Here is a 26111-nt window from a genome sequence, read left to right as displayed (position 1 = left end):
AGCCTTCAACGCAGCCCAAGCTTTCAGCCGGCCACAGTAAGAGAGCCACCATTACATGTCACCGAGCAGACGAGCGCTGTCCCGAAGAAGGCTTTCTCTAGCCCTTCCCATTCTGTGATAGACGTCGCCGATGCCAGCCATTGCCCAAGTCACGAAAGCAAGCAAGAAAGCCAGCGCTTACCTACTAAGGGCCTGTGAGAAAGCAGGCTGAAGGGAAAGCTGCCCGCTTAGTCATCCAGGTGTGATTGCCTTGCCGCTGTAGGGCGCTAGGGGCCAGACATCTGTGAAGATAGAAGAACGTGTTTGAGATGCTGCTGATTAGTAAAATGAATGAGAGAAGTAAGCCAAAGTAAGGCCGGTTGTGAGAGTATGTTTGTGTGGGCAATAAGGAGGAAAAAAAGAGGGAGTAAAAAAGGCTTAAAGAGGCAGCAGCAGCAGCAGGAAGATGTGGCTAGACGAGAGGGTTGGAGGGAGAGAGCCCAGTGCTGTGATGCAGACAGCAAGCAACGTGTGGAAGGTAGTGAATAGCAAGGAGCAGCTGGGCTGGAGAGGTGGATCCTGGCTGCTGCTGGTGACAAGTAGAAAAGGAGCAAGTGAGAGTCTGGTCTCTGCCTACGGCCACACCACCCTGAACACGCCCGATCTCGTCTGATCTCGGAAGCTAAGCAGGGTCAGGCCTGGTTAGTACTTGGATGGGAGACCGCCTGGGAATACCAGGTGCTGTAGGCTTTTGCTTTTTTACTCTGCAACCAGCAGGGGTCGCTCTTCACAGCTTCTCAATCTTCTTCACTTTTTCAAATGCACACTTCTCTCTTTCTTTTACTCACTCACTCACTCACTCACTCACTCACTCACTCACTCATTCATGCCTTTATTCACTTATTTATGACTGCTGCACATCCAGCTCTTTCCAAAACTACACTCAAACTTCACCATTATGTCACCTACTTCTTTTTTCATGCATACAACCCAAAGCATCTAGCACTCTCTCAGCAGCAGCAACCCCATTCCCAACATGGCTGACAGGGCACACACAACTAGGCCGCACTTAGCAGCGCCTTACGTCCCACCTAGGGTTTCCGGCGCAGTCATTTCTCAGCAGATGCTGCAACGGACTGTGCACTATAAGGGTCACCCACCGCACACGTTATACGGCCTCCTCATACCCTTTCCAAGTGTCTGACCTCAAAGTGATGGTCTACATTGCTGGACACCATATTATCCAGTATCAGGTCAGTGCCATAAGTCTGGAGCCATAACCAAAATGCATCTGTTGTTTGGCTGCAATGTCATAGTGAATCCTGCATGTCTGCACTTTTTTTTACTACATGGCCACGCAGCAAACATAGGAACTGGCTGCAGCGCAAGATGTTCACCTGCGGTGACCTTAACGGCATCAGCTGGTTGGCTAAAGGTTGATGCGAGTTCGGTATGTTTTGTCGACAGTAACAATGTTGACAGTCATTATATAGACACCGTAATGTCGACAAGAACAACATATTGACAGACAAAATGTCCTCATGCTCAGAATGTTGACAACCACAATGTTGACACTAACAAAAGGCCGACATGTTCAAATTGTGGACAGCCAAAATGTTGACAGGTGCATAATGTTGACACCCAATTCCAGACCTTAACCCTAAGATTTCTATTGTGGACATTTTGACGGTGTCGTTATTTCATACGGCAGCATTTTAGCTGTGTCGACAGTTCATGTGTTGTCATTTAGACTGCGCCAGCATTTTGCAGGTGTTGACATGTGGGGTGTGGACATTTTAGCCATATTGACATGATGGTATTGACCTTTTGACTGTCAAGATTGCGATTTCCCACATGATGACAACATCCCAGGTTGATGGTCCCTGGTGAGTCCACAGACCAGCTGTTGGCGGAAAAAAGATGCCAGAACCCAACGGAAGAGGATACGCTAGATTGGTGCGGGCACCTGGAGACACACCAATCAGAAGGTACCTGATCTTGTCTGAGCACTCAAACTGAGCAGGCTTGGGCCTGGTCACTCTCTGGAAGGCAGATGACTTGGAACACTCGGAGCTATGTTTTGCTTTTTTTCTTCTTCTCTGTTGGAGCTGGGGCCAGTAGGAGGCCATCTTCTCTAGGCCCTTTGTGGGGGCCCACTTCTCCAATGTTACCACAGCAGTAGCAGCACCTGAAGTGCACAGGAATGGTTGTGTAACACCAATGCTAATTCCAGACACCTGTCTGAGTCTACAATTTGTTCCTGGCTTCCATCATCCCTCCACCCATGGCCTGGACTCTGAAAAAGAAAGAAAGCCTTCAACGCAGCCCAAGCTTTCAGCCGGCCACAGTAAGAGAGCCACCATTCCATGTCACCGAGCAGACGAGCGCTGTCCCGATGAAGGCTTTCTCTAGCCCTTCCCATTCTGTGATAGACGTCGCCGATGCCAGCCATTGCCCAAGTCACGAAAGCAAGCAAGAAAGCCAGCGCTTACCTACTAAGGGCCTGTGAGAAAGCAGGCTGAAGGGAAAGCTGCCCGCTTAGTCATCCAGGTGTGATTGCCTTGCCGCTGTAGGGCGCTAGGGGCCAGACATCTGTGAAGATAGAAGAACGTGTTTGAGATGCTGCTGATTAGTAAAATGAATGAGAGAAGTAAGCCAAAGTAAGGCCGGTTGTGAGAGTATGTTTGTGTGGGCAATAAGGAGGAAAAAAAGAGGGAGTAAAAAAGGCTTAAAGAGGCAGCAGCAGCAGTAGCAAGATGTGGCTAGACGAGAGGGTTGGAGGGAGAGAGCCCAGTGCTGTGATGCAGACAGCAAGCAACGTGTGGAAGGTAGTGAATAGCAAGGAGCAGCTGGGCTGGAGAGGTGGATCCTGGCTGCTGCTGGTGACAAGTAGAAAAGGAGCAAGTGAGAGTCTGGTCTCTGCCTACGGCCACACCACCCTGAACACGCCCGATCTCGTCTGATCTCGGAAGCTAAGCAGGGTCAGGCCTGGTTAGTACTTGGATGGGAGACCGCCTGGGAATACCAGGTGCTGTAGGCTTTTGCTTTTTTACGCTGCAACCAGCAGGGGTCGCTCTTCACAGCTTCTCAATCTTCTTCACTTTTTCAAATGCACACTTCTCTCTTTCTTTTACTCACTCACTCACTCACTCACTCACTCATTCATGCCTTTATTCACTTATTTATGACTGCTGCACATCCAGCTCTTTCCAAAACTACACTCAAACTTCACCATTATGTCACCTACTTCTTTTTTCATGCATACAACCCAAAGCATCTAGCACTCTCTCAGCAGCAGCAACCCCATTCCCAACATGGCTGACAGGGCACACACAACTAGGCCGCACTTAGCAGCGCCTTACGTCCCACCTAGGGTTTCCGGCGCAGTCATTTCTCAGCAGATGCTGCAACGGACTGTGCACTATAAGGGTCACCCACCGCACACGTTATACGGCCTCCTCACACCCTTTCCAAGTGTCTGACCTCAAAGTGATGGTCTACATTGCTGGACACCATATTATCCAGTATCAGGTCAGTGCCATAAGTCTGGAGCCATAACCAAAATGCATCTGTTGTTTGGCTGCAATGTCATAGTGAATCCTGCATGTCTGCACTTTTTTTTACTACACGGCCACGCAGCAAACATAGGAACTGGCTGCAGCGCAAGATGTTCACCTGCGGTGACCTTAACGGCATCAGCTGGTTGGCTAAAGGTTGATGCGAGTTCAGTATGTTTTGTCGACAGTAACAATGTTGACAGTCATTATATAGACACCGTAATGTCGACAAGAACAACATATTGACAGACAAAATGTCCTCATGCTCAGAATGTTGACAACCACAAGGTCGACACTAACAAAAAACCGACATGTTCAAATTGTGGACAGCCAAAATGTTGACAGGTGCATAATGTTGACACCCAATTCCAGACCTTAACCCTAAGATTTCTATTGTGGACATTTTGACGGTGTCGTTATTTCATACAGCAGCATTTTAGCTGTGTCGACAGTTCATGTGTTGCCATTTAGACTGCGCCAGCATTTTGCAGGTGTTGACATGTGGGGTGTGGACATTTTAGCCATATCGACATGATGGTGTTGACCTTTTGACTGTCAACATTGCGATTTCCCACATGATGACAACATCCCAGGTTGATGGTCCCTGGTGAGTCCACAGACCAGCTGTTGGCGGAAGAAAGATGCCAGAACCCAACGGAAGAGGATACGCTAGATTGGTGCGGGCACCTGGAGACACACCAATCAGAAGGTACCTGATCTTGTCTGAGCACTCAAACTGAGCAGGCTTGGGCCTGGTCACTCTCTGGAAGGCAGATGACTTGGAACACTCGGAGCTATGTTTTGCTTTTTTTCTTCTTCTCTGTTGGAGCTGGGGCCAGTAGGAGGCCATCTTCTCTAGGCCCTTTGTGGGGGCCCACTTCTCCAATGTTACCACAGCAGTAGCAGCACCTGAAGTGCACAGGAATGGTTGTGTAACACCAATGCTAATTCCAGACACCTGCCTGAGTCTACAATTTGTTCCTGGCTTCCATCATCCCTCCACCCATGGCCTGGACTCTGAAAAAGAAAGAAAGCCTTCAACGCAGCCCAAGCTTTCAGCCGGCCACAGTAAGAGAGCCACCATTACATGTCACCGAGCAGACGAGCGCTGTCCCGAAGAAGGCTTTCTCTAGCCCTTCCCATTCTGTGATAGACGTCGCCGATGCCAGCCATTGCCCAAGTCACGAAAGCAAGCAAGAAAGCCAGCGCTTACCTACTAAGGGCCTGTGAGAAAGCAGGCTGAAGGGAAAGCTGCCCGCTTAGTCATCCAGGTGTGATTGCCTTGCCGCTGTAGGGCGCTAGGGGCCAGACATCTGTGAAGATAGAAGAACGTGTTTGAGATGCTGCTGATTAGTAAAATGAATGAGAGAAGTAAGCCAAAGTAAGGCCGGTTGTGAGAGTATGTTTGTGTGGGCAATAAGGAGGAAAAAAAGAGGGAGTAAAAAAGGCTTAAAGAGGCAGCAGCAGCAGCAGGAAGATGTGGCTAGACGAGAGGGTTGGAGGGAGAGAGCCCAGTGCTGTGATGCAGACAGCAAGCAACGTGTGGAAGGTAGTGAATAGCAAGGAGCAGCTGGGCTGGAGAGGTGGATCCTGGCTGCTGCTGGTGACAAGTAGAAAAGGAGCAAGTGAGAGTCTGGTCTCTGCCTACGGCCACACCACCCTGAACACGCCCGATCTCGTCTGATCTCGGAAGCTAAGCAGGGTCAGGCCTGGTTAGTACTTGGATGGGAGACCGCCTGGGAATACCAGGTGCTGTAGGCTTTTGCTTTTTTACTCTGCAACCAGCAGGGGTCGCTCTTCACAGCTTCTCAATCTTCTTCACTTTTTCAAATGCACACTTCTCTCTTTCTTTTACTCACTCACTCACTCACTCACTCACTCACTCACTCACTCACTCACTCATTCATGCCTTTATTCACTTATTTATGACTGCTGCACATCCAGCTCTTTCCAAAACTACACTCAAACTTCACCATTATGTCACCTACTTCTTTTTTCATGCATACAACCCAAAGCATCTAGCACTCTCTCAGCAGCAGCAACCCCATTCCCAACATGGCTGACAGGGCACACACAACTAGGCCGCACTTAGCAGCGCCTTACGTCCCACCTAGGGTTTCCGGCGCAGTCATTTCTCAGCAGATGCTGCAACGGACTGTGCACTATAAGGGTCACCCACCGCACACGTTATACGGCCTCCTCATACCCTTTCCAAGTGTCTGACCTCAAAGTGATGGTCTACATTGCTGGACACCATATTATCCAGTATCAGGTCAGTGCCATAAGTCTGGAGCCATAACCAAAATGCATCTGTTGTTTGGCTGCAATGTCATAGTGAATCCTGCATGTCTGCACTTTTTTTTACTACATGGCCACGCAGCAAACATAGGAACTGGCTGCAGCGCAAGATGTTCACCTGCGGTGACCTTAACGGCATCAGCTGGTTGGCTAAAGGTTGATGCGAGTTCGGTATGTTTTGTCGACAGTAACAATGTTGACAGTCATTATATAGACACCGTAATGTCGACAAGAACAACATATTGACAGACAAAATGTCCTCATGCTCAGAATGTTGACAACCACAATGTTGACACTAACAAAAGGCCGACATGTTCAAATTGTGGACAGCCAAAATGTTGACAGGTGCATAATGTTGACACCCAATTCCAGACCTTAACCCTAAGATTTCTATTGTGGACATTTTGACGGTGTCGTTATTTCATACGGCAGCATTTTAGCTGTGTCGACAGTTCATGTGTTGTCATTTAGACTGCGCCAGCATTTTGCAGGTGTTGACATGTGGGGTGTGGACATTTTAGCCATATTGACATGATGGTATTGACCTTTTGACTGTCAAGATTGCGATTTCCCACATGATGACAACATCCCAGGTTGATGGTCCCTGGTGAGTCCACAGACCAGCTGTTGGCGGAAAAAAGATGCCAGAACCCAACGGAAGAGGATACGCTAGATTGGTGCGGGCACCTGGAGACACACCAATCAGAAGGTACCTGATCTTGTCTGAGCACTCAAACTGAGCAGGCTTGGGCCTGGTCACTCTCTGGAAGGCAGATGACTTGGAACACTCGGAGCTATGTTTTGCTTTTTTTCTTCTTCTCTGTTGGAGCTGGGGCCAGTAGGAGGCCATCTTCTCTAGGCCCTTTGTGGGGGCCCACTTCTCCAATGTTACCACAGCAGTAGCAGCACCTGAAGTGCACAGGAATGGTTGTGTAACACCAATGCTAATTCCAGACACCTGTCTGAGTCTACAATTTGTTCCTGGCTTCCATCATCCCTCCACCCATGGCCTGGACTCTGAAAAAGAAAGAAAGCCTTCAACGCAGCCCAAGCTTTCAGCCGGCCACAGTAAGAGAGCCACCATTCCATGTCACCGAGCAGACGAGCGCTGTCCCGATGAAGGCTTTCTCTAGCCCTTCCCATTCTGTGATAGACGTCGCCGATGCCAGCCATTGCCCAAGTCACGAAAGCAAGCAAGAAAGCCAGCGCTTACCTACTAAGGGCCTGTGAGAAAGCAGGCTGAAGGGAAAGCTGCCCGCTTAGTCATCCAGGTGTGATTGCCTTGCCGCTGTAGGGCGCTAGGGGCCAGACATCTGTGAAGATAGAAGAACGTGTTTGAGATGCTGCTGATTAGTAAAATGAATGAGAGAAGTAAGCCAAAGTAAGGCCGGTTGTGAGAGTATGTTTGTGTGGGCAATAAGGAGGAAAAAAAGAGGGAGTAAAAAAGGCTTAAAGAGGCAGCAGCAGCAGTAGCAAGATGTGGCTAGACGAGAGGGTTGGAGGGAGAGAGCCCAGTGCTGTGATGCAGACAGCAAGCAACGTGTGGAAGGTAGTGAATAGCAAGGAGCAGCTGGGCTGGAGAGGTGGATCCTGGCTGCTGCTGGTGACAAGTAGAAAAGGAGCAAGTGAGAGTCTGGTCTCTGCCTACGGCCACACCACCCTGAACACGCCCGATCTCGTCTGATCTCGGAAGCTAAGCAGGGTCAGGCCTGGTTAGTACTTGGATGGGAGACCGCCTGGGAATACCAGGTGCTGTAGGCTTTTGCTTTTTTACGCTGCAACCAGCAGGGGTCGCTCTTCACAGCTTCTCAATCTTCTTCACTTTTTCAAATGCACACTTCTCTCTTTCTTTTACTCACTCACTCACTCACTCACTCACTCACTCATTCATGCCTTTATTCACTTATTTATGACTGCTGCACATCCAGCTCTTTCCAAAACTACACTCAAACTTCACCATTATGTCACCTACTTCTTTTTTCATGCATACAACCCAAAGCATCTAGCACTCTCTCAGCAGCAGCAACCCCATTCCCAACATGGCTGACAGGGCACACACAACTAGGCCGCACTTAGCAGCGCCTTACGTCCCACCTAGGGTTTCCGGCGCAGTCATTTCTCAGCAGATGCTGCAACGGACTGTGCACTATAAGGGTCACCCACCGCACACGTTATACGGCCTCCTCACACCCTTTCCAAGTGTCTGACCTCAAAGTGATGGTCTACATTGCTGGACACCATATTATCCAGTATCAGGTCAGTGCCATAAGTCTGGAGCCATAACCAAAATGCATCTGTTGTTTGGCTGCAATGTCATAGTGAATCCTGCATGTCTGCACTTTTTTTTACTACACGGCCACGCAGCAAACATAGGAACTGGCTGCAGCGCAAGATGTTCACCTGCGGTGACCTTAACGGCATCAGCTGGTTGGCTAAAGGTTGATGCGAGTTCAGTATGTTTTGTCGACAGTAACAATGTTGACAGTCATTATATAGACACCGTAATGTCGACAAGAACAACATATTGACAGACAAAATGTCCTCATGCTCAGAATGTTGACAACCACAAGGTCGACACTAACAAAAAACCGACATGTTCAAATTGTGGACAGCCAAAATGTTGACAGGTGCATAATGTTGACACCCAATTCCAGACCTTAACCCTAAGATTTCTATTGTGGACATTTTGACGGTGTCGTTATTTCATACAGCAGCATTTTAGCTGTGTCGACAGTTCATGTGTTGCCATTTAGACTGCGCCAGCATTTTGCAGGTGTTGACATGTGGGGTGTGGACATTTTAGCCATATCGACATGATGGTGTTGACCTTTTGACTGTCAACATTGCGATTTCCAACATGTTGACAACATCCCAGGTTGATGGTCCCTGGTGAGTCCACAGACCAGCTGTTGGCGGAAGAAAGATGCCAGAACCCAACGGAAGAGGATACGCTAGATTGGTGCGGGCACCTGGAGACACACCAATCAGAAGGTGCCTGATCTTGTCTGAGCACTCAAACTGAGCAGGCTTGGGCCTGGTCACTCTCTGAAAGGCAGATGACTTGGAACACTCGGAGCTATGTTTTGCTTTTTTTCTTCTTCTCTGTTGGAGCTGGGGCCAGTAGGAGGCCATCTTCTCTAGGCCCTTTGTGGGGGCCCACTTCTCCAATGTTACCACAGCAGTAGCAGCACCTGAAGTGCACAGGAATGGTTGTGTAACACCAATGCTAATTCCAGACACCTGCCTGAGTCTACAATTTGTTCCTGGCTTCCATCATCCCTCCACCCATGGCCTGGACTCTGAAAAAGAAAGAAAGCCTTCAACGCAGCCCAAGCTTTCAGCCGGCCACAGTAAGAGAGCCACCATTACATGTCACCGAGCAGACGAGCGCTGTCCCGAAGAAGGCTTTCTCTAGCCCTTCCCATTCTGTGATAGACGTCGCCGATGCCAGCCATTGCCCAAGTCACGAAAGCAAGCAAGAAAGCCAGCGCTTACCTACTAAGGGCCTGTGAGAAAGCAGGCTGAAGGGAAAGCTGCCCGCTTAGTCATCCAGGTGTGATTGCCTTGCCGCTGTAGGGCGCTAGGGGCCAGACATCTGTGAAGATAGAAGAACGTGTTTGAGATGCTGCTGATTAGTAAAATGAATGAGAGAAGTAAGCCAAAGTAAGGCCGGTTGTGAGAGTATGTTTGTGTGGGCAATAAGGAGGAAAAAAAGAGGGAGTAAAAAAGGCTTAAAGAGGCAGCAGCAGCAGTAGCAAGATGTGGCTAGACGAGAGGGTTGGAGGGAGAGAGCCCAGTGCTGTGATGCAGACAGCAAGCAACGTGTGGAAGGTAGTGAATAGCAAGGAGCAGCTGGGCTGGAGAGGTGGATCCTGGCTGCTGCTGGTGACAAGTAGAAAAGGAGCAAGTGAGAGTCTGGTCTCTGCCTACGGCCACACCACCCTGAACACGCCCGATCTCGTCTGATCTCGGAAGCTAAGCAGGGTCAGGCCTGGTTAGTACTTGGATGGGAGACCGCCTGGGAATACCAGGTGCTGTAGGCTTTTGCTTTTTTACTCTGCAACCAGCAGGGGTCGCTCTTCACAGCTTCTCAATCTTCTTCACTTTTTCAAATGCACACTTCTCTCTTTCTTTTACTCACTCACTCACTCACTCACTCACTCATTCATGCCTTTATTCACTTATTTATGACTGCTGCACATCCAGCTCTTTCCAAAACTACACTCAAACTTCACCATTATGTCACCTACTTCTTTTTTCATGCATACAACCCAAAGCATCTAGCACTCTCTCAGCAGCAGCAACCCCATTCCCAACATGGCTGACAGGGCACACACAACTAGGCCGCACTTAGCAGCGCCTTACGTCCCACCTAGGGTTTCCGGCGCAGTCATTTCTCAGCAGATGCTGCAACGGACTGTGCACTATAAGGGTCACCCACCGCACACGTTATACGGCCTCCTCACACCCTTTCCAAGTGTCTGACCTCAAAGTGATGGTCTACATTGCTGGACACCATATTATCCAGTATCAGGTCAGTGCCATAAGTCTGGAGCCATAACCAAAATGCATCTGTTGTTTGGCTGCAATGTCATAGTGAATCCTGCTTGTCTGCACTTTTTTTTACTACACGGCCACGCAGCAAACATAGGAACTGGCTGCAGCGCAAGATGTTCACCTGCGGTGACCTTAACGGCATCAGCTGGTTGGCTAAAGGTTGATGCGAGTTCGGTATGTTTTGTCGACAGTAACAATGTTGACAGTCATTATATAGACACCGTAATGTCGACAAGAACAACATATTGACAGACAAAATGTCCTCATGCTCAGAATGTTGACGACCACAATGTCGACACTAACAAAAGGCCGACATGTTCAAATTGTGGACAGCCAAAATGTTGACAGGTGCATAATGTTGACACCCAATTCCGGACCTTAACCCTAAGATTTCTATTGTGGACATTTTGACGGTGTCGTTATTTCATACGGCAGCATTTTAGCTGTGTCGACAGTTCATGTGTTGTCATTTAGACTGCGCCAGCATTTTGCAGGTGTTGACATGTGGGGTGTGGACATTTTAGCCATATCGACATGATGGTGTTGACCTTTTGACTGTCAACATTGCGATTTCCCACATGATGACAACATCCCAGGTTGATGGTCCCTGGTGAGTCCACAGACCAGCTGTTGGCGGAAGAAAGATGCCAGAACCCAACGGAAGAGGATACGCTAGATTGGTGCGGGCACCTGGAGACACACCAATCAGAAGGTGCCTGATCTTGTCTGAGCACTCAAACTGAGCAGGCTTGGGCCTGGTCACTCTCTGGAAGGCAGATGACTTGGAACACTCGGAGCTATGTTTTGCTTTTTTTCTTCTTCTCTGTTGGAGCTGGGGCCAGTAGGAGGCCATCTTCTCTAGGCCCTTTGTGGGGGCCCACTTCTCCAATGTTACCACAGCAGTAGCAGCACCTGAAGTGCACAGGAATGGTTGTGTAACACCAATGCTAATTCCAGACACCTATCTGAGTCTACAATTTGTTCCTGGCTTCCATCATCCCTCCACCCATGGCCTGGACTCTGAAAAAGAAAGAAAGCCTTCAACGCAGCCCAAGCTTTCAGCCGGCCACAGTAAGAGAGCCACCATTCCATGTCACCGAGCAGACGAGCGCTGTCCCGAAGAAGGCTTTCTCTAGCCCTTCCCATTCTGTGATAGATGTCGCCGATGCAAGCCATTGCCCAAGTCACGAAAGCAAGCAAGAAAGCCAGCGCTTACCTACTAAGGGCCTGTGAGAAAACAGGCTGAAAGGAAAGCTGCCCGCTTAGTCATCCAGGTGTGATTGCCTTGCCGCTGTAGGGCGCTAGGGGCCAGACATCTGTGAAGATAGAAGAACGTGTTTGAGATGCTGCTGATTAGTAAAATGAATGAGAGAAGTAAGCCAAAGTAAGGCAGGTTGTGAGAGTATGTTTGTGTGGGCAATAAGGAGGAAAAAAAGAGGGAGTAAAAAAGGCTTAAAGAGGCAGCAGCAGCAGCAGGAAGATGTGGCTAGACGAGAGGGTTGGAGGGAGAGAGCCCAGTGCTGTGATGCAGACAGCAAGCAACGTGTGGAAGGTAGTGAATAGCAAGGAGCAGCTGGGCTGGAGAGGTGGATCCTGGCTGCTGCTGGTGACAAGTAGAAAAGGAGCAAGTGAGAGTCTGGTCTCTGCCTATGGCCACACCACCCTGAACACGCCCGATCTCGTCTGATCTCGGAAGCTAAGCAGGGTCAGGCCTGGTTAGTACTTGGATGGGAGACCGCCTGGGAATACCAGGTGCTGTAGGCTTTTGCTTTTTTACGCTGCAACCAGCAGGGGTCGCTCTTCACAGCTTCTCAATCTTCTTCACTTTTTCAAATGCACACTTCTCTCTTTCTTTTACTCACTCACTCACTCACTCACTCATTCATGCCTTTATTCACTTATTTATGACTGCTGCACATCCAGCTCTTTCCAAAACTACACTCAAACTTCACCATTATGTCACCTACTTCTTTTTTCATGCATACAACCCAAAGCATCTAGCACTCTCTCAGCAGCAGCAACCCCATTCCCAACATGGCTGACAGGGCACACACAACTAGGCCGCACTTAGCAGCGCCTTACGTCCCACCTAGGGTTTCCGGCGCAGTCATTTCTCAGCAGATGCTGCAACGGACTGTGCACTATAAGGGTCACCCACCGCACACGTTATACGGCCTCCTCACACCCTTTCCAAGTGTCTGACCTCAAAGTGATGGTCTACATTGCTGGACACCATATTATCCAGTATCAGGTCAGTGCCATAAGTCTGGAGCCATAACCAAAATGCATCTGTTGTTTGGCTGCAATGTCATAGTGAATCCTGCATGTCTGCACTTTTTTTTACTACACGGCCACGCAGCAAACATAGGAACTGGCTGCAGCGCAAGATGTTCACCTGCGGTGACCTTAACGGCATCAGCTGGTTGGCTAAAGGTTGATGCGAGTTCGGTATGTTTTGTCGACAGTAACAATGTTGACAGTCATTATATAGACACCGTAATGTCGACAAGAACAACATATTGACAGACAAAATGTCCTCATGCTCAGAATGTTGACGACCACAATGTCGACACTAACAAAAGGCCGACATGTTCAAATTGTGGACAGCCAAAATGTTGACAGGTGCATAATGTTGACACCCAATTCCGGACCTTAACCCTAAGATTTCTATTGTGGACATTTTGACGGTGTCGTTATTTCATACGGCAGCATTTTAGCTGTGTCGACAGTTCATGTGTTGTCATTTAGACTGCGCCAGCATTTTGCAGGTGTTGACATGTGGGGTGTGGACATTTTAGCCATATCGACATGATGGTGTTGACCTTTTGACTGTCAACATTGCGATTTCCCACATGATGACAACATCCCAGGTTGATGGTCCCTGGTGAGTCCACAGACCAGCTGTTGGCGGAAGAAAGATGCCAGAACCCAACGGAAGAGGATACGCTAGATTGGTGCGGGCACCTGGAGACACACCAATCAGAAGGTGCCTGATCTTGTCTGAGCACTCAAACTGAGCAGGCTTGGGCCTGGTCACTCTCTGGAAGGCAGATGACTTGGAACACTCGGAGCTATGTTTTGCTTTTTTTCTTCTTCTCTGTTGGAGCTGGGGCCAGTAGGAGGCCATCTTCTCTAGGCCCTTTGTGGGGGCCCACTTCTCCAATGTTACCACAGCAGTAGCAGCACCTGAAGTGCACAGGAATGGTTGTGTAACACCAATGCTAATTCCAGACACCTGTCTGAGTCTACAATTTGTTCCTGGCTTCCATCATCCCTCCACCCATGGCCTGGACTCTGAAAAAGAAAGAAAGCCTTCAACGCAGCCCAAGCTTTCAGCCGGCCACAGTAAGAGAGCCACCATTCCATGTCACCGAGCAGATGAGCGCTGTCCCGAAGAAGGCTTTCTCTAGCCCTTCCCATTCTGTGATAGACGTCGCCGATGCAAGCCATTGCCCAAGTCACGAAAGCAAGCAAGAAAGCCAGCGCTTACCTACTAAGGGCCTGTGAGAAAACAGGCTGAAGGGAAAGCTGCCCGCTTAGTCATCCAGGTGTGATTGCCTTGCCGCTGTAGGGCGCTAGGGGCCAGACATCTGTGAAGATAGAAGAACGTGTTTGAGATACTGCTGATTAGTAAAATGAATGAGAGAAGTAAGCCAAAGTAAGGCAGGTTGTGAGAGTATGTTTGTGTGGGCAATAAGGAGGAAAAAAAGGGGGAGTAAAAAAGGCTTAAAGAGGCAGCAGCAGCAGCAGGAAGATGTGGCTAGACGAGAGGGTTGGAGGGAGAGAGCCCAGTGCTGTGATGCAGACAGCAAGCAACGTGTGGAAGGTAGTGAATAGCAAGGAGCAGCTGGGCTGGAGAGGTGGATCCTGGCTGCTGCTGGTGACAAGTAGAAAAGGAGCAAGTGAGAGTCTGGTCTCTGCCTATGGCCACACCACCCTGAACACGCCCGATCTCGTCTGATCTCGGAAGCTAAGCAGGGTCAGGCCTGGTTAGTACTTGGATGGGAGACCGCCTGGGAATACCAGGTGCTGTAGGCTTTTGCTTTTTTACGCTGCAACCAGCAGGGGTCGCTCTTCACAGCTTCTCAATCTTCTTCACTTTTTCAAATGCACACTTCTCTCTTTCTTTTACTCACTCACTCACTCACTCACTCACTCATTCATGCCTTTATTCACTTATTTATGACTGCTGCACATCCAGCTCTTTCCAAAACTACACTCAAACTTCACCATTATGTCACCTACTTCTTTTTTCATGCATACAACCCAAAGCATCTAGCACTCTCTCAGCAGCAGCAACCCCATTCCCAACATGGCTGACAGGGCACACACAACTAGGCCGCACTTAGCAGCGCCTTACGTCCCACCTAGGGTTTCCGGCGCAGTCATTTCTCAGCAGATGCTGCAACGGACTGTGCACTATAAGGGTCACCCACCGCACACGTTATACGGCCTCCTCACACCCTTTCCAAGTGTCTGACCTCAAAGTGATGGTCTACATTGCTGGACACCATATTATCCAGTATCAGGTCAGTGCCATAAGTCTGGAGCCATAACCAAAATGCATCTGTTGTTTGGCTGCAATGTCATAGTGAATCCTGCATGTCTGCACTTTTTTTTACTACACGGCCACGCAGCAAACATAGGAACTGGCTGCAGCGCAAGATGTTCACCTGCGGTGACCTTAACGGCATCAGCTGGTTGGCTAAAGGTTGATGCGAGTTCGGTATGTTTTGTCGACAGTAACAATGTTGACAGTCATTATATAGACACCGTAATGTCGACAAGAACAACATATTGACAGACAAAATGTCCTCATGCTCAGAATGTTGACGACCACAATGTCGACACTAACAAAAGGCCGACATGTTCAAATTGTGGACAGCCAAAATGTTGACAGGTGCATAATGTTGACACCCAATTCCGGACCTTAACCCTAAGATTTCTATTGTGGACATTTTGACGGTGTCGTTATTTCATACGGCAGCATTTTAGCTGTGTCGACAGTTCATGTGTTGTCATTTAGACTGCCCCAGCATTTTGCAGGTGTTGACATGTGGGGTGTGGACATTTTAGCCATATCGATATGATGGTGTTGACCTTTTGACTGTCAACATTGCGATTTCCCACATGATGACAACATCCCAGGTTGATGGTCCCTGGTGAGTCCACAGACCAGCTGTTGGCGGAAGAAAGATGCCAGAACCCAACGGAAGAGGATACGCTAGATTGGTGCGGGCACCTGGAGACACACCAATCAGAAGGTGCCTGATCTTGTCTGAGCACTCAAACTGAGCAGGCTTGGGCCTGGTCACTCTCTGGAAGGCAGATGACTTGGAACACTCGGAGCTATGTTTTGCTTTTTTTCTTCTTCTCTGTTGGAGCTGGGGCCAGTAGGAGGCCATCTTCTCTAGGCCCTTTGTGGGGGCCCACTTCTCCAATGTTACCACAGCAGTAGCAGCACCTGAAGTGCACAGGAATGGTTGTGTAACACCAATGCTAATTCCAGACACCTGCCTGAGTCTACAATTTGTTCCTGGCTTCCATCATCCCTCCACCCATGGCCTGGACTCTGAAAAAGAAAGAAAGCCTTCAACGCAGCCCAAGCTTTCAGCCGGCCACAGTAAGAGAGCCACCATTACATGTCACCGAGCAGACGAGCACTGTCCCGAAGAAGGCTTTCTCTAGCCCTTCCCATTCTGTGATAGACGTCGCCGATGCCAGCCATTGCCCAAGTCACGAAAGCAAGCAAGAAAGCCAGCGCTTACCTACTAAGGGCCTGTGAGAAAGCAGGCTGAAGGGAAAGCTGCCCGCTTAGTCATCCAGGTGTGATTGCCTTGCCGCTGTAGGGCGCTAGGGGCCAGACATCTGTGAAGATAGAAGAACGTGTTTGAGATGCTGCTGATTAGTAAAATGAATGAGAGAAGTAAGCCAAAGTAAGGCAGGTTGTGAGAGTATGTTTGTGTGGGCAATAAGGAGGAAAAAAAGAGGGAGTAAAAAAGGCTTAAAGAGGCAGCAGCAGCAGTAGCAAGATGTGGCTAGACGAGAGGGTTGGAGGGAGAGAGCCCAGTGCTGTGATGCAGACAGCAAGCAACGTGTGGAAGGTAGTGAATAGCAAGGAGCAGCTGGGCTGGAGAGGTGGATCCTGGCTGCTGCTGGTGACAAGTAGAAAAGGAGCAAGTGAGAGTCTGGTCTCTGCCTACGGCCACACCACCCTGAACACGCCCGATCTCGTCTGATCTCGGAAGCTAAGCAGGGTCAGGCCTGGTTAGTACTTGGATGGGAGACCGCCTGGGAATACCAGGTGCTGTAGGCTTTTGCTTTTTTACTCTGCAACCAGCAGGGGTCGCTCTTCACAGCTTCTCAATCTTCTTCACTTTTTCAAATGCACACTTCTCTCTTTCTTTTACTCACTCACTCACTCACTCACTCACTCACTCATTCATGCCTTTATTCACTTATTTATGACTGCTGCACATCCAGCTCTTTCCAAAACTACACTCAAACTTCACCATTATGTCACCTACTTCTTTTTTCATGCATACAACCCAAAGCATCTAGCACTCTCTCAGCAGCAGCAACCCCATTCCCAACATGGCTGACAGGGCACACACAACTAGGCCGCACTTAGCAGCGCCTTACGTCCCACCTAGGGTTTCCGGCGCAGTCATTTCTCAGCAGATGCTGCAACGGACTGTGCACTATAAGGGTCACCCACCGCACACGTTATACGGCCTCCTCACACCCTTTCCAAGTGTCTGACCTCAAAGTGATGGTCTACATTGCTGGACACCATATTATCCAGTATCAGGTCAGTGCCATAAGTCTGGAGCCATAACCAAAATGCATCTGTTGTTTGGCTGCAATGTCATAGTGAATCCTGCATGTCTGCACTTTTTTTTACTACACGGCCACGCAGCAAACATAGGAACTGGCTGCAGCGCAAGATGTTCACCTGCGGTGACCTTAACGGCATCAGCTGGTTGGCTAAAGGTTGATGCGAGTTCGGTATGTTTTGTCGACAGTAACAATGTTGACAGTCATTATATAGACACCGTAATGTCGACAAGAACAACATATTGACAGACAAAATGTCCTCATGCTCAGAATGTTGACGACCACAATGTCGACACTAACAAAAGGCCGACATGTTCAAATTGTGGACAGCCAAAATGTTGACAGGTGCATAATGTTGACACCCAATTCCGGACCTTAACCCTAAGATTTCTATTGTGGACATTTTGACGGTGTCGTTATTTCATACGGCAGCATTTTAGCTGTGTCGACAGTTCATGTGTTGTCATTTAGACTGCGCCAGCATTTTGCAGGTGTTGACATGTGGGGTGTGGACATTTTAGCCATATCGACATGATGGTGTTGACCTTTTGACTGTCAACATTGCGATTTCCCACATGATGACAACATCCCAGGTTGATGGTCCCTGGTGAGTCCACAGACCAGCTGTTGGCGGAAGAAAGATGCCAGAACCCAACGGAAGAGGATACGCTAGATTGGTGCGGGCACCTGGAGACACACCAATCAGAAGGTGCCTGATCTTGTCTGAGCACTCAAACTGAGCAGGCTTGGGCCTGGTCACTCTCTGGAAGGCAGATGACTTGGAACACTCGGAGCTATGTTTTGCTTTTTTTCTTCTTCTCTGTTGGAGCTGGGGCCAGTAGGAGGCCATCTTCTCTAGGCCCTTTGTGGGGGCCCACTTCTCCAATGTTACCACAGCAGTAGCAGCACCTGAAGTGCACAGGAATGGTTGTGTAACACCAATGCTAATTCCAGACACCTGTCTGAGTCTACAATTTGTTCCTGGCTTCCATCATCCCTCCACCCATGGCCTGGACTCTGAAAAAGAAAGAAAGCCTTCAACGCAGCCCAAGCTTTCAGCCGGCCACAGTAAGAGAGCCACCATTCCATGTCACCGAGCAGATGAGCGCTGTCCCGAAGAAGGCTTTCTCTAGCCCTTCCCATTCTGTGATAGATGTCGCCGATGCAAGCCATTGCCCAAGTCACGAAAGCAAGCAAGAAAGCCAGCGCTTACCTACTAAGGGCCTGTGAGAAAGCAGGCTGAAGGGAAAGCTGCCCGCTTAGTCATCCAGGTGTGATTGCCTTGCCGCTGTAGGGCGCTAGGGGCCAGACATCTGTGAAGATAGAAGAACGTGTTTGAGATACTGCTGATTAGTAAAATGAATGAGAGAAGTAAGCCAAAGTAAGGCAGGTTGTGAGAGTATGTTTGTGTGGGCAATAAGGAGGAAAAAAAGAGGGAGTAAAAAAGGCTTAAAGAGGCAGCAGCAGCAGCAGGAAGATGTGGCTAGACGAGAGGGTTGGAGGGAGAGAGCCCAGTGCTGTGATGCAGACAGCAAGCAACGTGTGGAAGGTAGTGAATAGCAAGGAGCAGCTGGGCTGGAGAGGTGGATCCTGGCTGCTGCTGGTGACAAGTAGAAAAGGAGCAAGTGAGAGTCTGGTCTCTGCCTATGGCCACACCACCCTGAACACGCCCGATCTCGTCTGATCTCGGAAGCTAAGCAGGGTCAGGCCTGGTTAGTACTTGGATGGGAGACCGCCTGGGAATACCAGGTGCTGTAGGCTTTTGCTTTTTTACGCTGCAACCAGCAGGGGTCGCTCTTCACAGCTTCTCAATCTTCTTCACTTTTTCAAATGCACACTTCTCTCTTTCTTTTACTCACTCACTCACTCACTCACTCATTCATGCCTTTATTCACTTATTTATGACTGCTGCACATCCAGCTCTTTCCAAAACTACACTCAAACTTCACCATTATGTCACCTACTTCTTTTTTCATGCATACAACCCAAAGCATCTAGCACTCTCTCAGCAGCAGCAACCCCATTCCCAACATGGCTGACAGGGCACACACAACTAGGCCGCACTTAGCAGCGCCTTACGTCCCACCTAGGGTTTCCGGCGCAGTCATTTCTCAGCAGATGCTGCAACGGACTGTGCACTATAAGGGTCACCCACCGCACACGTTATACGGCCTCCTCACACCCTTTCCAAGTGTCTGACCTCAAAGTGATGGTCTACATTGCTGGACACCATATTATCCAGTATCAGGTCAGTGCCATAAGTCTGGAGCCATAACCAAAATGCATCTGTTGTTTGGCTGCAATGTCATAGTGAATCCTGCATGTCTGCACTTTTTTTTACTACACGGCCACGCAGCAAACATAGGAACTGGCTGCAGCGCAAGATGTTCACCTGCGGTGACCTTAACGGCATCAGCTGGTTGGCTAAAGGTTGATGCGAGTTCGGTATGTTTTGTCGACAGTAACAATGTTGACAGTCATTATATAGACACCGTAATGTCGACAAGAACAACATATTGACAGACAAAATGTCCTCATGCTCAGAATGTTGACGACCACAATGTCGACACTAACAAAAGGCCGACATGTTCAAATTGTGGACAGCCAAAATGTTGACAGGTGCATAATGTTGACACCCAATTCCGGACCTTAACCCTAAGATTTCTATTGTGGACATTTTGACGGTGTCGTTATTTCATACGGCAGCATTTTAGCTGTGTCGACAGTTCATGTGTTGTCATTTAGACTGCCCCAGCATTTTGCAGGTGTTGACATGTGGGGTGTGGACATTTTAGCCATATCGATATGATGGTGTTGACCTTTTGACTGTCAACATTGCGATTTCCCACATGATGACAACATCCCAGGTTGATGGTCCCTGGTGAGTCCACAGACCAGCTGTTGGCGGAAGAAAGATGCCAGAACCCAACGGAAGAGGATACGCTAGATTGGTGCGGGCACCTGGAGACACACCAATCAGAAGGTGCCTGATCTTGTCTGAGCACTCAAACTGAGCAGGCTTGGGCCTGGTCACTCTCTGGAAGGCAGATGACTTGGAACACTCGGAGCTATGTTTTGCTTTTTTTCTTCTTCTCTGTTGGAGCTGGGGCCAGTAGGAGGCCATCTTCTCTAGGCCCTTTGTGGGGGCCCACTTCTCCAATGTTACCACAGCAGTAGCAGCACCTGAAGTGCACAGGAATGGTTGTGTAACACCAATGCTAATTCCAGACACCTGCCTGAGTCTACAATTTGTTCCTGGCTTCCATCATCCCTCCACCCATGGCCTGGACTCTGAAAAAGAAAGAAAGCCTTCAACGCAGCCCAAGCTTTCAGCCGGCCACAGTAAGAGAGCCACCATTACATGTCACCGAGCAGACGAGCACTGTCCCGAAGAAGGCTTTCTCTAGCCCTTCCCATTCTGTGATAGACGTCGCCGATGCCAGCCATTGCCCAAGTCACGAAAGCAAGCAAGAAAGCCAGCGCTTACCTACTAAGGGCCTGTGAGAAAGCAGGCTGAAGGGAAAGCTGCCCGCTTAGTCATCCAGGTGTGATTGCCTTGCCGCTGTAGGGCGCTAGGGGCCAGACATCTGTGAAGATAGAAGAACGTGTTTGAGATGCTGCTGATTAGTAAAATGAATGAGAGAAGTAAGCCAAAGTAAGGCAGGTTGTGAGAGTATGTTTGTGTGGGCAATAAGGAGGAAAAAAAGAGGGAGTAAAAAAGGCTTAAAGAGGCAGCAGCAGCAGTAGCAAGATGTGGCTAGACGAGAGGGTTGGAGGGAGAGAGCCCAGTGCTGTGATGCAGACAGCAAGCAACGTGTGGAAGGTAGTGAATAGCAAGGAGCAGCTGGGCTGGAGAGGTGGATCCTGGCTGCTGCTGGTGACAAGTAGAAAAGGAGCAAGTGAGAGTCTGGTCTCTGCCTACGGCCACACCACCCTGAACACGCCCGATCTCGTCTGATCTCGGAAGCTAAGCAGGGTCAGGCCTGGTTAGTACTTGGATGGGAGACCGCCTGGGAATACCAGGTGCTGTAGGCTTTTGCTTTTTTACTCTGCAACCAGCAGGGGTCGCTCTTCACAGCTTCTCAATCTTCTTCACTTTTTCAAATGCACACTTCTCTCTTTCTTTTACTCACTCACTCACTCACTCACTCACTCACTCATTCATGCCTTTATTCACTTATTTATGACTGCTGCACATCCAGCTCTTTCCAAAACTACACTCAAACTTCACCATTATGTCACCTACTTCTTTTTTCATGCATACAACCCAAAGCATCTAGCACTCTCTCAGCAGCAGCAACCCCATTCCCAACATGGCTGACAGGGCACACACAACTAGGCCGCACTTAGCAGCGCCTTACGTCCCACCTAGGGTTTCCGGCGCAGTCATTTCTCAGCAGATGCTGCAACGGACTGTGCACTATAAGGGTCACCCACCGCACACGTTATACGGCCTCCTCATACCCTTTCCAAGTGTCTGACCTCAAAGTGATGGTCTACATTGCTGGACACCATATTATCCAGTATCAGGTCAGTGCCATAAGTCTGGAGCCATAACCAAAATGCATCTGTTGTTTGGCTGCAATGTCATAGTGAATCCTGCATGTCTGCACTTTTTTTTACTACATGGCCACGCAGCAAACATAGGAACTGGCTGCAGCGCAAGATGTTCACCTGCGGTGACCTTAACGGCATCAGCTGGTTGGCTAAAGGTTGATGCGAGTTCGGTATGTTTTGTCGACAGTAACAATGTTGACAGTCATTATATAGACACCGTAATGTCGACAAGAACAACATATTGACAGACAAAATGTCCTCATGCTCAGAATGTTGACAACCACAATGTCGACACTAACAAAAGGCCGACATGTTCAAATTGTGGACAGCCAAAATGTTGACAGGTGCATAATGTTGACACCCAATTCCAGACCTTAACCCTAAGATTTCTATTGTGGACATTTTGACGGTGTCGTTATTTCATACGGCAGCATTTTAGCTGTGTCGACAGTTCATGTGTTGTCATTTAGACTGCGCCAGCATTTTGCAGGTGTTGACATGTGGGGTGTGGACATTTTAGCCATATCGACATGATGGTGTTGACCTTTTGACTGTCAACATTGCGATTTCCCACATGATGACAACATCCCAGGTTGATGGTCCCTGGTGAGTCCACAGACCAGCTGTTGGCGGAAGAAAGATGCCAGAACCCAACGGAAGAGGATACGCTAGATTGGTGCGGGCACCTGGAGACACACCAATCAGAAGGTGCCTGATCTTGTCTGAGCACTCAAACTGAGCAGGCTTGGGCCTGGTCACTCTCTGGAAGGCAGATGACTTGGAACACTCGGAGCTATGTTTTGCTTTTTTTCTTCTTCTCTGTTGGAGCTGGGGCCAGTAGGAGGCCATCTTCTCTAGGCCCTTTGTGGGGGCCCACTTCTCCAATGTTACCACAGCAGTAGCAGCACCTGAAGTGCACAGGAATGGTTGTGTAACACCAATGCTAATTCCAGACACCTGTCTGAGTCTACAATTTGTTCCTGGCTTCCATCATCCCTCCACCCATGGCCTGGACTCTGAAAAAGAAAGAAAGCCTTCAACGCAGCCCAAGCTTTCAGCCGGCCACAGTAAGAGAGCCACCATTCCATGTCACCGAGCAGACGAGCGCTGTCCCGAAGAAGGCTTTCTCTAGCCCTTCCCATTCTGTGATAGACGTCGCCGATGCAAGCCATTGCCCAAGTCACGAAAGCAAGCAAGAAAGCCAGCGCTTACCTACTAAGGGCCTGTGAGAAAGCAGGCTGAAGGGAAAGCTGCCCGCTTAGTCATCCAGGTGTGATTGCCTTGCCGCTGTAGGGCGCTAGGGGCCAGACATCTGTGAAGATAGAAGAACGTGTTTGAGATGCTGCTGATTAGTAAAATGAATGAGAGAAGTAAGCCAAAGTAAGGCAGGTTGTGAGAGTATGTTTGTGTGGGCAATAAGGAGGAAAAAAAGAGGGAGTAAAAAAGGCTTAAAGAGGCAGCAGCAGCAGTAGCAAGATGTGGCTAGACGAGAGGGTTGGAGGGAGAGAGCCCAGTGCTGTGATGCAGACAGCAAGCAACGTGTGGAAGGTAGTGAATAGCAAGGAGCAGCTGGGCTGGAGAGGTGGATCCTGGCTGCTGCTGGTGACAAGTAGAAAAGGAGCAAGTGAGAGTCTGGTCTCTGCCTACGGCCACACCACCCTGAACACGCCCGATCTCGTCTGATCTCGGAAGCTAAGCAGGGTCAGGCCTGGTTAGTACTTGGATGGGAGACCGCCTGGGAATACCAGGTGCTGTAGGCTTTTGCTTTTTTACTCTGCAACCAGCAGGGGTCGCTCTTCACAGCTTCTCAATCTTCTTCACTTTTTCAAATGCACACTTCTCTCTTTCTTTTACTCACTCACTCACTCACTCACTCACTCACTCACTCATTCATGCCTTTATTCACTTATTTATGACTGCTGCACATCCAGCTCTTTCCAAAACTACACTCAAACTTCACCATTATGTCACCTACTTCTTTTTTCATGCATACAACCCAAAGCATCTAGCACTCTCTCAGCAGCAGCAACCCCATTCCCAACATGGCTGACAGGGCACACACAACTAGGCCGCACTTAGCAGCGCCTTACGTCCCACCTAGGGTTTCCGGCGCAGTCATTTCTCAGCAGATGCTGCAACGGACTGTGCACTATAAGGGTCACCCACCGCACACGTTATACGGCCTCCTCATACCCTTTCCAAGTGTCTGACCTCAAAGTGATGGTCTACATTGCTGGACACCATATTATCCAGTATCAGGTCAGTGCCATAAGTCTGGAGCCATAACCAAAATGCATCTGTTGTTTGGCTGCAATGTCATAGTGAATCCTGCATGTCTGCACTTTTTTTTACTACATGGCCACGCAGCAAACATAGGAACTGGCTGCAGCGCAAGATGTTCACCTGCGGTGACCTTAACGGCATCAGCTGGTTGGCTAAAGGTTGATGCGAGTTCGGTATGTTTTGTCGACAGTAACAATGTTGACAGTCATTATATAGACACCGTAATGTCGACAAGAACAACATATTGACAGACAAAATGTCCTCATGCTCAGAATGTTGACAACCACAATGTCGACACTAACAAAAGGCCGACATGTTCAAATTGTGGACAGCCAAAATGTTGACAGGTGCATAATGTTGACACCCAATTCCAGACCTTAACCCTAAGATTTCTATTGTGGACATTTTGACGGTGTCGTTATTTCATACGGCAGCATTTTAGCTGTGTCGACAGTTCATGTGTTGTCATTTAGACTGCGCCAGCATTTTGCAGGTGTTGACATGTGGGGTGTGGACATTTTAGCCATATCGACATGATGGTGTTGACCTTTTGACTGTCAACATTGCGATTTCCCACATGATGACAACATCCCAGGTTGATGGTCCCTGGTGAGTCCACAGACCAGCTGTTGGCGGAAGAAAGATGCCAGAACCCAACGGAAGAGGATACGCTAGATTGGTGCGGGCACCTGGAGACACACCAATCAGAAGGTGCCTGATCTTGTCTGAGCACTCAAACTGAGCAGGCTTGGGCCTGGTCACTCTCTGGAAGGCAGATGACTTGGAACACTCGGAGCTATGTTTTGCTTTTTTTCTTCTTCTCTGTTGGAGCTGGGGCCAGTAGGAGGCCATCTTCTCTAGGCCCTTTGTGGGGGCCCACTTCTCCAATGTTACCACAGCAGTAGCAGCACCTGAAGTGCACAGGAATGGTTGTGTAACACCAATGCTAATTCCAGACACCTGTCTGAGTCTACAATTTGTTCCTGGCTTCCATCATCCCTCCACCCATGGCCTGGACTCTGAAAAAGAAAGAAAGCCTTCAACGCAGCCCAAGCTTTCAGCCGGCCACAGTAAGAGAGCCACCATTCCATGTCACCGAGCAGACGAGCGCTGTCCCGAAGAAGGCTTTCTCTAGCCCTTCCCATTCTGTGATAGATGTCGCCGATGCAAGCCATTGCCCAAGTCACGAAAGCAAGCAAGAAAGCCAGCGCTTACCTACTAAGGGCCTGTGAGAAAACAGGCTGAAGGGAAAGCTGCCCGCTTAGTCATCCAGGTGTGATTGCCTTGCCGCTGTAGGGCGCTAGGGGCCAGACATCTGTGAAGATAGAAGAACGTGTTTGAGATGCTGCTGATTAGTAAAATGAATGAGAGAAGTAAGCCAAAGTAAGGCAGGTTGTGAGAGTATGTTTGTGTGGGCAATAAGGAGGAAAAAAAGAGGGAGTAAAAAAGGCTTAAAGAGGCAGCAGCAGCAGCAGGAAGATGTGGCTAGACGAGAGGGTTGGAGGGAGAGAGCCCAGTGCTGTGATGCAGACAGCAAGCAACGTGTGGAAGGTAGTGAATAGCAAGGAGCAGCTGGGCTGGAGAGGTGGATCCTGGCTGCTGCTGGTGACAAGTAGAAAAGGAGCAAGTGAGAGTCTGGTCTCTGCCTACGGCCACACCACCCTGAACACGCCCGATCTCGTCTGATCTCGGAAGCTAAGCAGGGTCAGGCCTGGTTAGTACTTGGATGGGAGACCGCCTGGGAATACCAGGTGCTGTAGGCTTTTGCTTTTTTACGCTGCAACCAGCAGGGGTCGCTCTTCACAGCTTCTCAATCTTCTTCACTTTTTCAAATGCACACTTCTCTCTTTCTTTTACTCACTCACTCACTCACTCACTCATTCATGCCTTTATTCACTTATTTATGACTGCTGCACATCCAGCTCTTTCCAAAACTACACTCAAACTTCACCATTATGTCACCTACTTCTTTTTTCATGCATACAACCCAAAGCATCTAGCACTCTCTCAGCAGCAGCAACCCCATTCCCAACATGGCTGACA

At 49.1% G+C, this 26111-nt stretch overlaps 12 non-coding genes across 12 annotated transcripts; all 12 read left to right on the top strand.

The window, feature by feature from the left end:
- The first annotated feature begins 610 nt into the window (after positions 1-610).
- On the top strand, positions 611-729 carry LOC148431455 (5S ribosomal RNA). The gene has a single exon (XR_015877111.1). It is a non-coding gene; the product is annotated as a 5S ribosomal RNA (ribosomal RNA).
- Positions 730-2900: 2171 nt separating this feature from the next.
- Positions 2901-3019, top strand: LOC148431454 (5S ribosomal RNA). Its single transcript, XR_015877109.1, has one exon. It is a non-coding gene; the product is annotated as a 5S ribosomal RNA (ribosomal RNA).
- A 2159-nt stretch (positions 3020-5178) lies between these two features.
- On the top strand, positions 5179-5297 carry LOC148431453 (5S ribosomal RNA). Its single transcript, XR_015877108.1, has one exon. It is a non-coding gene; the product is annotated as a 5S ribosomal RNA (ribosomal RNA).
- A 2179-nt stretch (positions 5298-7476) lies between these two features.
- LOC148431452 (5S ribosomal RNA) lies at positions 7477-7595 on the top strand. The gene has a single exon (XR_015877107.1). It is a non-coding gene; the product is annotated as a 5S ribosomal RNA (ribosomal RNA).
- A 2163-nt stretch (positions 7596-9758) lies between these two features.
- Positions 9759-9877, top strand: LOC148431451 (5S ribosomal RNA). The gene has a single exon (XR_015877106.1). It is a non-coding gene; the product is annotated as a 5S ribosomal RNA (ribosomal RNA).
- A 2159-nt stretch (positions 9878-12036) lies between these two features.
- On the top strand, positions 12037-12155 carry LOC148431450 (5S ribosomal RNA). Its single transcript, XR_015877147.1, has one exon. It is a non-coding gene; the product is annotated as a 5S ribosomal RNA (ribosomal RNA).
- A 2155-nt stretch (positions 12156-14310) lies between these two features.
- On the top strand, positions 14311-14429 carry LOC148431449 (5S ribosomal RNA). Its single transcript, XR_015877146.1, has one exon. It is a non-coding gene; the product is annotated as a 5S ribosomal RNA (ribosomal RNA).
- A 2159-nt stretch (positions 14430-16588) lies between these two features.
- On the top strand, positions 16589-16707 carry LOC148431448 (5S ribosomal RNA). Its single transcript, XR_015877105.1, has one exon. It is a non-coding gene; the product is annotated as a 5S ribosomal RNA (ribosomal RNA).
- Positions 16708-18870: 2163 nt separating this feature from the next.
- On the top strand, positions 18871-18989 carry LOC148431447 (5S ribosomal RNA). Its single transcript, XR_015877145.1, has one exon. It is a non-coding gene; the product is annotated as a 5S ribosomal RNA (ribosomal RNA).
- A 2155-nt stretch (positions 18990-21144) lies between these two features.
- LOC148431446 (5S ribosomal RNA) lies at positions 21145-21263 on the top strand. Its single transcript, XR_015877104.1, has one exon. It is a non-coding gene; the product is annotated as a 5S ribosomal RNA (ribosomal RNA).
- Positions 21264-23426: 2163 nt separating this feature from the next.
- LOC148431445 (5S ribosomal RNA) lies at positions 23427-23545 on the top strand. Its single transcript, XR_015877103.1, has one exon. It is a non-coding gene; the product is annotated as a 5S ribosomal RNA (ribosomal RNA).
- Positions 23546-25712: 2167 nt separating this feature from the next.
- Positions 25713-25831, top strand: LOC148431444 (5S ribosomal RNA). The gene has a single exon (XR_015877102.1). It is a non-coding gene; the product is annotated as a 5S ribosomal RNA (ribosomal RNA).
- The last annotated feature ends 280 nt before the right edge of the window (positions 25832-26111 follow it).

This window comes from Taudactylus pleione, unplaced genomic scaffold (assembly GCF_031769625.1).
Source record: "Taudactylus pleione unplaced genomic scaffold, aTauple2 ptg002260l, whole genome shotgun sequence".
Classification (NCBI taxonomy): domain Eukaryota; kingdom Metazoa; phylum Chordata; class Amphibia; order Anura; family Myobatrachidae; genus Taudactylus; species Taudactylus pleione.
The sequence above is the reverse complement of the archived record's forward strand: the minus strand, read 5'-3'. Positions and strand labels throughout refer to the sequence as shown.